A 10,926-nucleotide genomic window follows, 5' to 3' on the forward strand; every position below is an offset into this window, starting at 1 on the left:
GTTAGGTATTGTTGCATTTTATTTTGTGTAGTGATTTGCTGAGCGTATGTAACATTTTGCTCACCTCATGCTGATTTTGTCATTTTTACCGTATATTTCTTTATATTCTTTATATTCTTTATATTTCTTTCCTGATTCTCAGAGAGCTGGCTCACTTTGATTTATTGCATACCCTGGATAATTTGCAGATTCTTCGAGAGTGAGACCCTAAGTTTCATACTACATCTATTAGCTTAAATGCCAGCTCTTAACTAATACAAGCAATTGATTTCTGCCATTTTAGTGAATCTTATGCTTATTCCTTGTATATGATTTATTATGCATTTTTCCTGATTTGAGACTGACCATTTTTTGCCTCCTGTAATGAACTTTAATTATTTAATAAACCTTTATCGTTTCTAACTTAAACCTCAATAAGGTTTATTTAATAAATGATGCTATTTGATGACTATCTAACCTTCCTGGGGTGGGGGTAAATTCCTCATACATTCCTGAGGACAACACTGCCTTCGAACCTCAGAGGCACGTTATCTTATGATTATTTGATAAGATAGTGTAAACAGCGCCCATGGAGGTTTCTTTTGTCTCCTTGCCTCAACCTCCACCAAACTGGTTCTTGGACCAGCATTCCCTTCCCACTGGGTTGGTGCCAAGTCGAGTACAGTTGGCCCAGGGAACAGTGACTTCTCTTCCCGGGTGTCTGTTTACACTTAACAATGAGTTTCTGGACCCTCACCACATCCTGAGCTGAGAGGGGTCACATACCTCAAAACCAGGTTTTCCTGCCGAATGACCCAAGGCATTGTTTCTACTCCAGAAGATGTTTTCACACCGCATTAACCTCATGCGCGCTAGCGTTATTCCGCTCGCACGCTGAGATTTTCAAAACCGCACTTTACGTGACGAGCTGGGCTCGTCATCAGCGTGCGAGGAGGCTACGCCATGACGAGCCCAGCTCGTCATCAGCGTGGAAGGGGTTAAGAAGCAGCACTGACAGGGGCCTGCTGCTAGCAGGCAACTGCCAATTAGCCTACTGCAGGTTCAGGCAGACAAAGTGTACATTTTAAAAGTTACCTTTCATAATTATTTATCAAGAAACCGACTTCCCCAGTTAATTAGATTTTTAATAAATATTAAAAATCGCGGCTCAATCATTCCCGTAGTTCATTGCAAAAACAAATTAGCTGAAAAAGTATTTTATTCTAATCTTTAGTTTTTCTTACAGGACAGCCAATTACAGTGAAAACATACTGTTCAAAAGAGCAAGCAATAAATCATTACCCAAAGACCTGAGTATAAGGTAACTTAAAATTAATTCTCAGGTCCTACCTGGATGATAAAGGCTCGAGAAGAATAAGAAAATCTTATACAATCAAACAAGGGAAAAGTGTCCATGATCCATTAGCACACACTCCATAGTGCTTAATTCAAACTAACCATTGCTCAACACCCTGAAATAGGTGGAATAGGGGGCAAGCTACCTAGTACACATCCCGTAACAACCCCTCCATTTAACTTAAATCACAGTAACACTGGGATAGGGATCGATTGCTCTTTTTTTCCATTTCTGTTTCATCCCCTAGCAGCCCACCATATAATAGGGTCCATTTAGAGTCACATAAGCTTATACCCTATCTAAACCATAAAATATATCTCTATTTACAGTGCTTTTATCTGCTTATTAAAATTTGCTAACAATTGCACCAATCAAATGTTCAGCATTAAATTCTGTTGGTTGAAAGCCTCTACGGCCACATACGTACAAGTTCTTACTTCCAGGGCTAAAAACTCTTTACGCAGCATGGTCCTCCGATGTGCTAATAGGCTGAGGCATACACAAGGTAAGTGCATGAATGTTTCATTTGCCTGAGGGCATAGGCGACACGATGTGACCTCCGGTTGGGCTTTCTTCTGCCACTTGGATATTGAAGTCAAGAGATGGAATGAATCCAAATTGCATTTTAATTTTTTTTCTCTTGATGGACAATGAGAATGGTGCCTCAAAGTAGGGTTGCTCCTTGCTGGTATTGTAGGATTTTAATACCAGCCACACATGCGCTCATTTGACCAATTTCGTTGTATCCTCCAGGCGGCTTTTCTGCTGGATTCCCTTATTTAAAGTTTTCTTGAAAGTATAATCACTCGGGTTCAGTTGCAATTAATTTGAAATATGAAGGTCCTCTATACTGCTTAGTAGATTCGTGGCAAATTGACATTTCCTCCTTTGCAAGTTGATTTCTGCCCAAGCTTGATGGTCCAAAAGGGGGTTTCCGTAATCGATGACATTTTTCAAAAGCGCCTTGTCTAGATAATGATTATTTTATCAAGGAAAATTCAAGTCTTACTTGGGTTGGGAAAGCGGACTTCGGTAGCAGAAGACACTCGTTTATACATAGATATTATAAGCTGCTCCAGGATATTAGCATCCTCACCCAGCATTATCTTGCCTCCATATGTTATGGTTAGAATCAGTTTGGATTTTATCACTGTTATCAATGCCTTTAAATTGTGTCTCCGCAGGCTTTTTCTAACCTGTGCAGGACATCTAACCTGGGCTTCTATTGGAATTCTATAACGCATATTAGCAAGCCCATTTTCGCTGTTTTAGCTGCAGTTTCCTGCCGCTAAAACGGCGATAATTTTAGCAAGGTTCTTGCTATATGATTTTCTTTAGCAGGACTTTGGTCAAGGAGAGACACAACTGGCATGTGTTAGAGGGTGAGCACCCTGAATACAGCTTCTTGCACATATGCACAGATGCCGCTAAAACTGCGATAATTTTAACAAGGTTCTTGCTAATATGCCCCAATATTTTTATTTTCCACCACCATAGACTTAATTGGGCAGCCCCGAGAAACATTTATTCTTCGGTTCTATCTCCATTTTCCATTAAAGAACAAAGTATTTTTATCCCAGTCATCTAATATGATTCTGTTGCTTGGTTCATATATTTGTAATATTTTGGTTTACTTTGAAATTTGAAAATAAGTCTTTTAATAAGGCCTTTATAGACATGTCTTTTAATTGAAGAGTTTTGATTTGAGACAGGTTAAATTAAATCAGTGTATAACTATATACCATTTGTTTCACTTTTATAAGGCCTGTGGCATCTTTACTTATGGTATCACTGATAGTATCCCTGATTAATTCTGAGGAGCGTAAAAGGGGGGCTCAGGGGCTGGACAGGAACATTTTCATGAATAGAGGAAAATCTGGTGTTAGACTGGAAGAATAAGAAGTTGGGCTTAGTGGAGAAAATTAGTGCCCACTGGAAAGTCAGTTGCCTAACATCTATGAGGAAAAGAGCCTTTTATGTCGGATGTTTTAGTATTATTTGCAAGGAAGAAAGGACATTATTTTCTGCACATGGACAGTCACTAAATAGCAGGGAGTGTCAGCCCCTAAGCATGGATTATCAGAGGCTGTGCAGGGTCAGTACTTAGCTGGGTAGGAGGTGCCTCTTGGTTGGATCTTAGCATCAGAGGCTAGACACTGAGAGTCAATGGCCAGACAGGGGAATTCAGTGGTCAAATGGGAATATCGCAGTATGGAAGGGAAGTAATGGTACAGAAAATTCAGTGGTCTGATCCAGAGATGTCAGTAGCTGGGTAGGGAAAGTAAGCAACAGAGTAGATATCTGCTGGTGATTAGATTAGATGAGTTAAGTGGCCTCCCCAGTATAGCCCAGAGGGACGCCTGGAGACACCGACGGAGAGAGCGGTGCTCCTTATTTACCTGAGCTGCAGCCAGGTGAGGTGAGGCGCCATCCCCACAGAAATTGGATTGTGGAGGAGAATCTACACCTGACAAACAGGTGATATAATCTCTTTTTATTATTTTTTCACACTATTGTACAGCAGTAGCAACATCTAGGTCCTGATGAATGCATAGGATCAAGTCCTTATATGCAGAAAAATGTCGACCACTCGCTGAGCAGATATTATGTTAAATCTGCTTTTTTCTCACTTTTCACTATGGTTTTAAGCTTAGGGAGCTGAGAGAAAATATTAAAATTAACTACTCGACTCAGTTTCACCGAATTTTATTCACTACACTAATTTCACTTGCACTGCTTTTTTCAGTTGTAACATCATACCAACACCATACTGACACCACCTAGCGAAATAACTATTGTTGAGTCTTCTTACTCACACAGTCCCTTCCTCACAACTTGTGTGACTGTGTGCACACTAACTCCTGGGTAAGGAGAACCCAAATGATGTAATAGTGGTGGTACAGAGAGACAACTGATGGGAAAATTCTCACCCTGATTGTATGTTGCACGTATGTATGTTTATATGGTTTTATATGTTCAACTGTTTTCAATCCACAATCTTTCTTTGTGTCGTGTAACTGGTTGTCTATGAGAAAAATATGCTTTTGACTCCTGGGTACCTTTTGTTGTAACTAGTTTCTTGTCAGGGGCATGTATCCAGTACAGAGTCATTAAAGTAGCCCTTGGACCCTCCTTTAAATAGTGTGTGTTTTAGTGGAGAAAATTAGTGCCCACTGGAAAGTCAGTTGCCTAACATCTATGAGAAAAAGAGCTTTTTATGTCGGATGTTTTAGTATTACTTGCAAGGAAGAAAGGACATTATTTTCTGCACATGGACAGTCACTAAATAGCAGGGAGTGTCAGCCCCTAAGCATGGATTATCAGAGGCTGTGCAGGGTCAGTACTTAGCTGGGTAGGAGGTGCCTCTTGGCTGGATAGGAGCATCAGAGGCTAGACACTGAGAGTCAATGGTCAGACAGGGGAATTCAGTGGTCAAATGGGAATATCGCAGTATGGAAGGGAAGTAATGGTACAGAAAATTCAGTGGTCTGATCCAGAGATGTCGGTAGCTGGGTAGGGAAAGTAAGCAACAGAGTAGATATCTGTTGGTGATTAGATTAGATGAGTTAAGTGGCAGTTCATGAAGACCCAGTTTCTTGACTTTGCTACTCAGTGGTGGGGCAAGGAAAGTCAATGCATAGGAAATGACTGGCCTGTGGCTGGGCAAGATAAAATCAGTACCTGGAAAGAACTAAACCCATGACTGTAGCAGAGTAGCAATGGGTTTATGCCTGAATAGAGACAAGTGGATTGGTGTGCAGATGGGCCAGAAGATGGCAAGGGCACTTAACATGTTGACAACAGATCAGAGTGTGATATTTAAAAGTTAGTGCTTAGGCAGTGGGAGTCATTGACCAGAAATACTGGTCAGGTAGCAGGCCAGCAAGTAATTGTACTACCTAGGAATAATCGTTCCTGATGAACTGAATCAATGAAAGAGGGGTATCAGTAAGCAAATAGGAGATTATGTGTCAAAATAGGTTGGTTAGTGTATGTGAAGCAGTTTATTAGCGCTGTCCTTTGGGGGCTATGGAGAGGAGGATCCTGAAAGTTCGAGAGCTCTTAGATGAAACGTTTCAAGATGTTGTAGCACAGGAATGTCACACTAGACTGTGGGGGCAGAGTTGGGTGGGTAATCCAGGGACGTGCATTGACATAGTTGGGTGCAACTAATGAATGTCATAGTGTATTTTCAACAGATGTTGTTTGGAAGCATGAAGGATAACGGTGTGAAACAGATAGCGCCCGATGTAGGAGCCCTAATACCGGTCGGAAATGGCCGAATTCGGCCGTTTCCGACCGGTATTACGGTTTTCTTATGTAGGGGGCTACATAAGTACAGAATCGGTAATTTTACCGATTCTGTACATTTACCGATTCGGTAAAATACCGAATCGGTAAATAGAGATGTAGGTGGCACTATGAAGAGTGCCACAGGCCTTCAGGAGTCAGTATTTTACCACCCAATCCAATTGGGTGGTAAAATACCGAATCCAGGTATGCATGCACGCCTGTGCCATGTGACACAAAGACATACCCTTAGGGCATGTATGTGTGCCACATGGCACACAAGCCTGTAATTGGGGTGCTAGAGGGTGTCAAAGTGACACCCCCGCACCCTTGCAAGAATAGGTAATTACCGAATCGGTAAATACCGATTCGATATTCCACATTGATTCCTATGGGCTTCAAGGCCCATAGGAATCAAAGGGGGATACCGATTCGGTATTTACAGAATCGGTAAATACCGAATCTTACCGATTCGGTATTTACCGAATCAGAATTACCTACATATCCCCCCCTCTAATTTACCACTTCTTAAACACCGAATTGGTATGATTCGGTATTTTAGAAGTGGTAAATTAGATTTACTTACATCGGGCCCATAATGTTTAAGTGCTTCTGTATGATTGGCAGTACCTTTGATTTACTACATGAATGGCACCTTGGGGCAATGCTTCACAGCCCCTTGCCTTTGGCAGAGTGAGTTAAAGACCTCTACCTTCCTACCAGTTTCTATGCTACCCTTGAACTTAAGCTGAGAGAAAGCTAGACGTTTCACCTGTGATAACCATTTTGATCAGTGGCGGCTCCTCCATAGGGGTGTTTGGGCGTTGGCCCCACTGTTTTCGCGCACTGCGAGAAGCAGAACATAAAATGGTAAAAACTACCATTTTATGTTTCTGCTTCTCGCAGTGCGAGAAAGCAGACGTGCCTGGTAGGAGGCGGGATAGTGGGCGGTCCTGGTCGTGGGCAGGGGGAGAGTGGCTTGCCCACTGTTGTTAGTACTGACTGTTTGTTTGTGGGTAAGCCACTCCCCCCCTGCCCACGACCAAGACCGCCCACTCTTCTTTTTGCTCTATGTCGGAGAAATTGGCGCGGCAAGGGCGCTCTCCCCTGTGCCTTACCAATCAGAATGCTGCTATTGCAGCGTTTTGATTGGCTCCCACTTTAAGTTGTGGCCGCCGGCATCCTGTAGGGGGTAGGAGCAGGCTGTCTTTCCTTCCTGCAGCACGAACGGAAGAAGAACAGAAGAGCTGCTTCAACGGTTCGTTCGTCGTGTTCAGGTAAGTGGGTTTAACTCCGGAAACACCGTGAAGTAATGACGTTATTCTCGCGGATTGTTTTAGATATATAAATGTTTTGTGTTTGTGCGTGGTTCCTTATGCCAATGATGGTGCACCCATATGTAGTATGATTGGAGAAGTTTGTGTGCATTTCCTCTGCGTGCGTGTGTATCTGTAAAAAGAGAGAGGCCAGATCCTCTGCTTCATCTCGGCTCCCTTTGCACCCGCTCTCACACCGCCCCTGGGCTATTCCCACAGCCTGTGAAAGTGCCAATCCCACCTTTGACACAGCAGGCTTTGCTGACTACTATGGAGAGGCTCTCCCACGTGTAGGGCGGCAGCATGCCCTCCTCATAAGGGTCCTTCTGGGAGTGTTGTCAGGCACATGAGGAGGGTATTCTCACTGGTGACCTCTGCGGCTCACCCCCCCTTAGGCACCAAAGGGCTCCTGATATCTGGATATAAAGCCCACATTAAAGAGGCCAAGTAACAGTGACTCCCTCCCCTCGGTATTATGACAGTGTTTCGACTCACTCGTGCTCTGGTGTATTTCCTCTCCACGTCTGGCGTTGGTTACCAAAAACCGATTGAAATGCAACATTATTTTATAATTATTGCTGCTTCAACTTGAAATAAATATGATTAAAAATAGTGGGGCATATTACCAACAACTAGCGATAATTATCGCTATGTTGGCTTAGCGGCAATATTTTTATCGCCGTGCTGCGGCGATTTTTATCGCTTAGGAACCTTGCTATTATCAAGGTTTATCTCCTAAGCGATAAAAATCAGCCGAAATGCATGAATATCGCTGAAAAGTCAGCGATATTTATGCATTACCGAGCTAATGCTCTTAGCCATGTTATCCACCTACCATTGGATAACATGGCTAAGAACTGCTGAGGGCAGGTGTTAGCTTTTGGAGATATTTGTGCTTAGCGCGAATATCTCCAAAAGTTGGTAATAGGAGATAGCGATGTTAGCGACTGTTTCCAGTCGCTAACATCTTGGCACGCCCACTTTGCATGTCATTAGTGATAAATTTCACTGACATGCAAAGCGGGGCCCAAGATGGTCGCTATCTCCTACTAGCAGTCGCTAACTGGTGTTAGGGACAGCTAGGTAATAGGGAGATAATTTTATCTCTGCTTTCTTGGCTTTTAAAGCCAAAAAAGCGGAGATAAACCCCCTTGATAATATGCCCCAATGTTATTTGTAACCCAAGACGAGTGTGTGCCGAGTCAGGTCATTAATGGAAAGTAATGAGACAGGACAGGGCAGAATGGAGGTGCGCACTGACACAGGGCACTTTTGTTTAAAATCAACAATAACTCTGTCATTGTCAGTTACTGGTCATTCCCTTTTGCATGAATTGAGCCAGGCCAACGTAAGAGATTGAGCATATTTTTAAAATTATTCTTGAATCATAATGCTCGCTGCATTAATCCCTGCATCAAGGGTGGGCTGGGTGTACTGTGCATCAGTAGTTTCCAGGGGGGCTAGAAGGGTTGGGGCCGGGTTCCTGGCTGTACTGTGCATCAGGAGTTTTCCAGGGGGGCTAGAAGGGTTTGGGGGCGGTTTCCTGGCTGTACTGTGCATCAGATGTTTCCAGGTGGGCTAGAAGTGTTGGGGGGCCCGTTTTGTAGCAGTGCAGCTGTTTTAAAAAGCACTGCAGAGTTCCTTGTATCCAACAGTTTTCAGGCAACAACAAACGTGTCAAGGTAATTAACATACTTGCTGTAGAGAGATTGGAGCTTTGTCTGCTGGCAGTGTGGAGTCATCTAAGGTAGCGCAGAGGGTTACTATGCCTGCTGCAAAGACTATGTACTAGACAGATCACAGAGCAGTATTTTATTTGCAATGCTCAGTGGGTACTGCTTTTGTCACAGAGATCATTTTGTTACTGTGCAGTTCATACGTTCCAATCACAATCTAGCATAGTGAGCTATGAATTGTAATCAAAGAGCTGCATGCAAACTGGATAAAAAAAAGACACTAACTCACTCACTGACTCCATCCTCCACGTTACTCTTAGAGGATCTCCCACTTATGTATTCTCATCTTGTATTTCATACATCTGTAGAAAGTTATGTCCGTCAACTTTCTGTGACCAATGAACTACTCACCATCTTTGTAACTAAGGTACTGGCTATAAATGGCTTTAGGGGAGGAAATCTGTGGCATGGTTGACTAAATTATGTGACATTAAAAGGGCTCACAATGGACAATATTTTGCGAGTAAAGGCAGTTTGTGTGGCATGTTCTATGTCATTTTTATATGTTTAGGTGTTGATGTAAACGAGATCCCATTGCAACTCTTGACAGCTTTGACTGCACACTGCCCTCTAGAGATGATGTAACTAAAGCTACCTACGTCATTATCTTATGAAATCTCTTTATTCATGTCATATCTACATGTTCACAATTACTTCATTAACCTTATTGCTTTCTCAAATAAATTTGCTTGAAAATGCGCCATTTGCCCACAGTTTTTTCAAAATATTTTGAGTGAGGACCCCTCCAAAATTCCCCTTATGATGGTCGAGTTCGTTCGCTACGGTTGCTCCCCACAGGAGACTCTGAACTTTTATGCCCCACTACTTTCCAATGTCAGCAGCCGCCACAGATTTTGATGTATATACCAATATCAGTGCCTGTACCAGATTATTCACCAGTGGCGTAACAAATGTTTAAGGGGCCCCCCTGCATTGTACATTGAGGGGCCCCCGCTCCCGATTTAATACGGAGCTCTCAGGCCTAAGTACTGTGCTGAGGGTGCAACCCGCAGCTCGGGGGCCCCCGCACCGCGGGGAATATGGGGGCCTATGTTACACCCCTGTTATTCACACAAAGGGGCATATTATCAAGGGGGTTTATCTCCGCTTTTTTGGCTTTAAAAGCCAAGAAAGCGGAGATAAAATTATCTCCCTATTACCTAGCTGCCGCTAACACCAGTTAGCAACAGCTAGTAGGAGATAGCGACCATCTTGGGCCCCACTTTGCATGTCAGTGATATTTATCACTAATGAGATGCAAAGTGGGCGTGCCAAGATGTTAGCGACTGAAAACAGTTGCTAACATTGCTATCTCCTATTACCAACTTTTGGAGATATTCGCGCTAAGCGGGAATATCTCCAAAAGCTAACACCTGCCCTGAGCAGTTCTTAGCCATGTTATCCAATGGGAGGTGGATAACATGGCTAAGAGCATTAGCTCGCTAATGCATGAATATCGCTGACTTTTCAGCGATATTCATGCTTTGCGGCGATTTTTACCGCATTTGCGTTAAACCTTGGTAATACCAAGGTTTATTTGCGGTAAAAATCGCCGCAGCGCTGCGGTACATTTTTGTCTCTAACCAAGCAATAGCGATAATTATCGCTATTGCTTGGTAATATGCCCCAAAATCTTTAAAATATTCTTCAGTGGGAGGCCACTCTATTACAATGACAGATATGCACGAGTTACATCGATCTTTAATGTGTCCATGTTGATAGACAATCCATTTTAAATATGCATATTGGGGACAAAGTGGTTACCAAGAGGTGACTCATGTCTAAGAAGTTCCTTTTTTAGCCTTTATTTTTGGAGAAATTAACCAACTTGTAGACTGCTCTAAAATGTGCCAAATCATTCGGATTGAAATTTAATTAAACCAGTTCCAAATATAGGAGTTGATTTATTTATTGATGGACAGGGTAATTATAATTGAGTACTTTACTCCTGCCATGGCAAGGGTACTCTGCCTGCCATATTCAGAGATGCTCGCTGCTCCTGAGAACATCTTGAGCATTTCCAGGAACCAATGTCACAGCAGTTCCTTGAAATGTATTGTAAGTTTGACGGGCAGCTCTGTCAGCATGACAGAGCTGCAACTTTCCTTATTTTCAAAAAGAAATTCCTGAAGTGGGATTTTCTTTTTGAAAATAAAAATAACAATGCCCCTTTGCGATGGGAGCTTTCTCCCATTGCGTGGTGGTCATGTAGAAGTTTTCACTGCTCCTTACCACCACAGTTTTCATG

The sequence above is a fragment of the Lissotriton vulgaris genome, chromosome 3_1, assembly GCF_964263255.1.
Source record: "Lissotriton vulgaris chromosome 3_1, aLisVul1.2, whole genome shotgun sequence".
NCBI lineage: Eukaryota > Metazoa > Chordata > Amphibia > Caudata > Salamandridae > Lissotriton > Lissotriton vulgaris.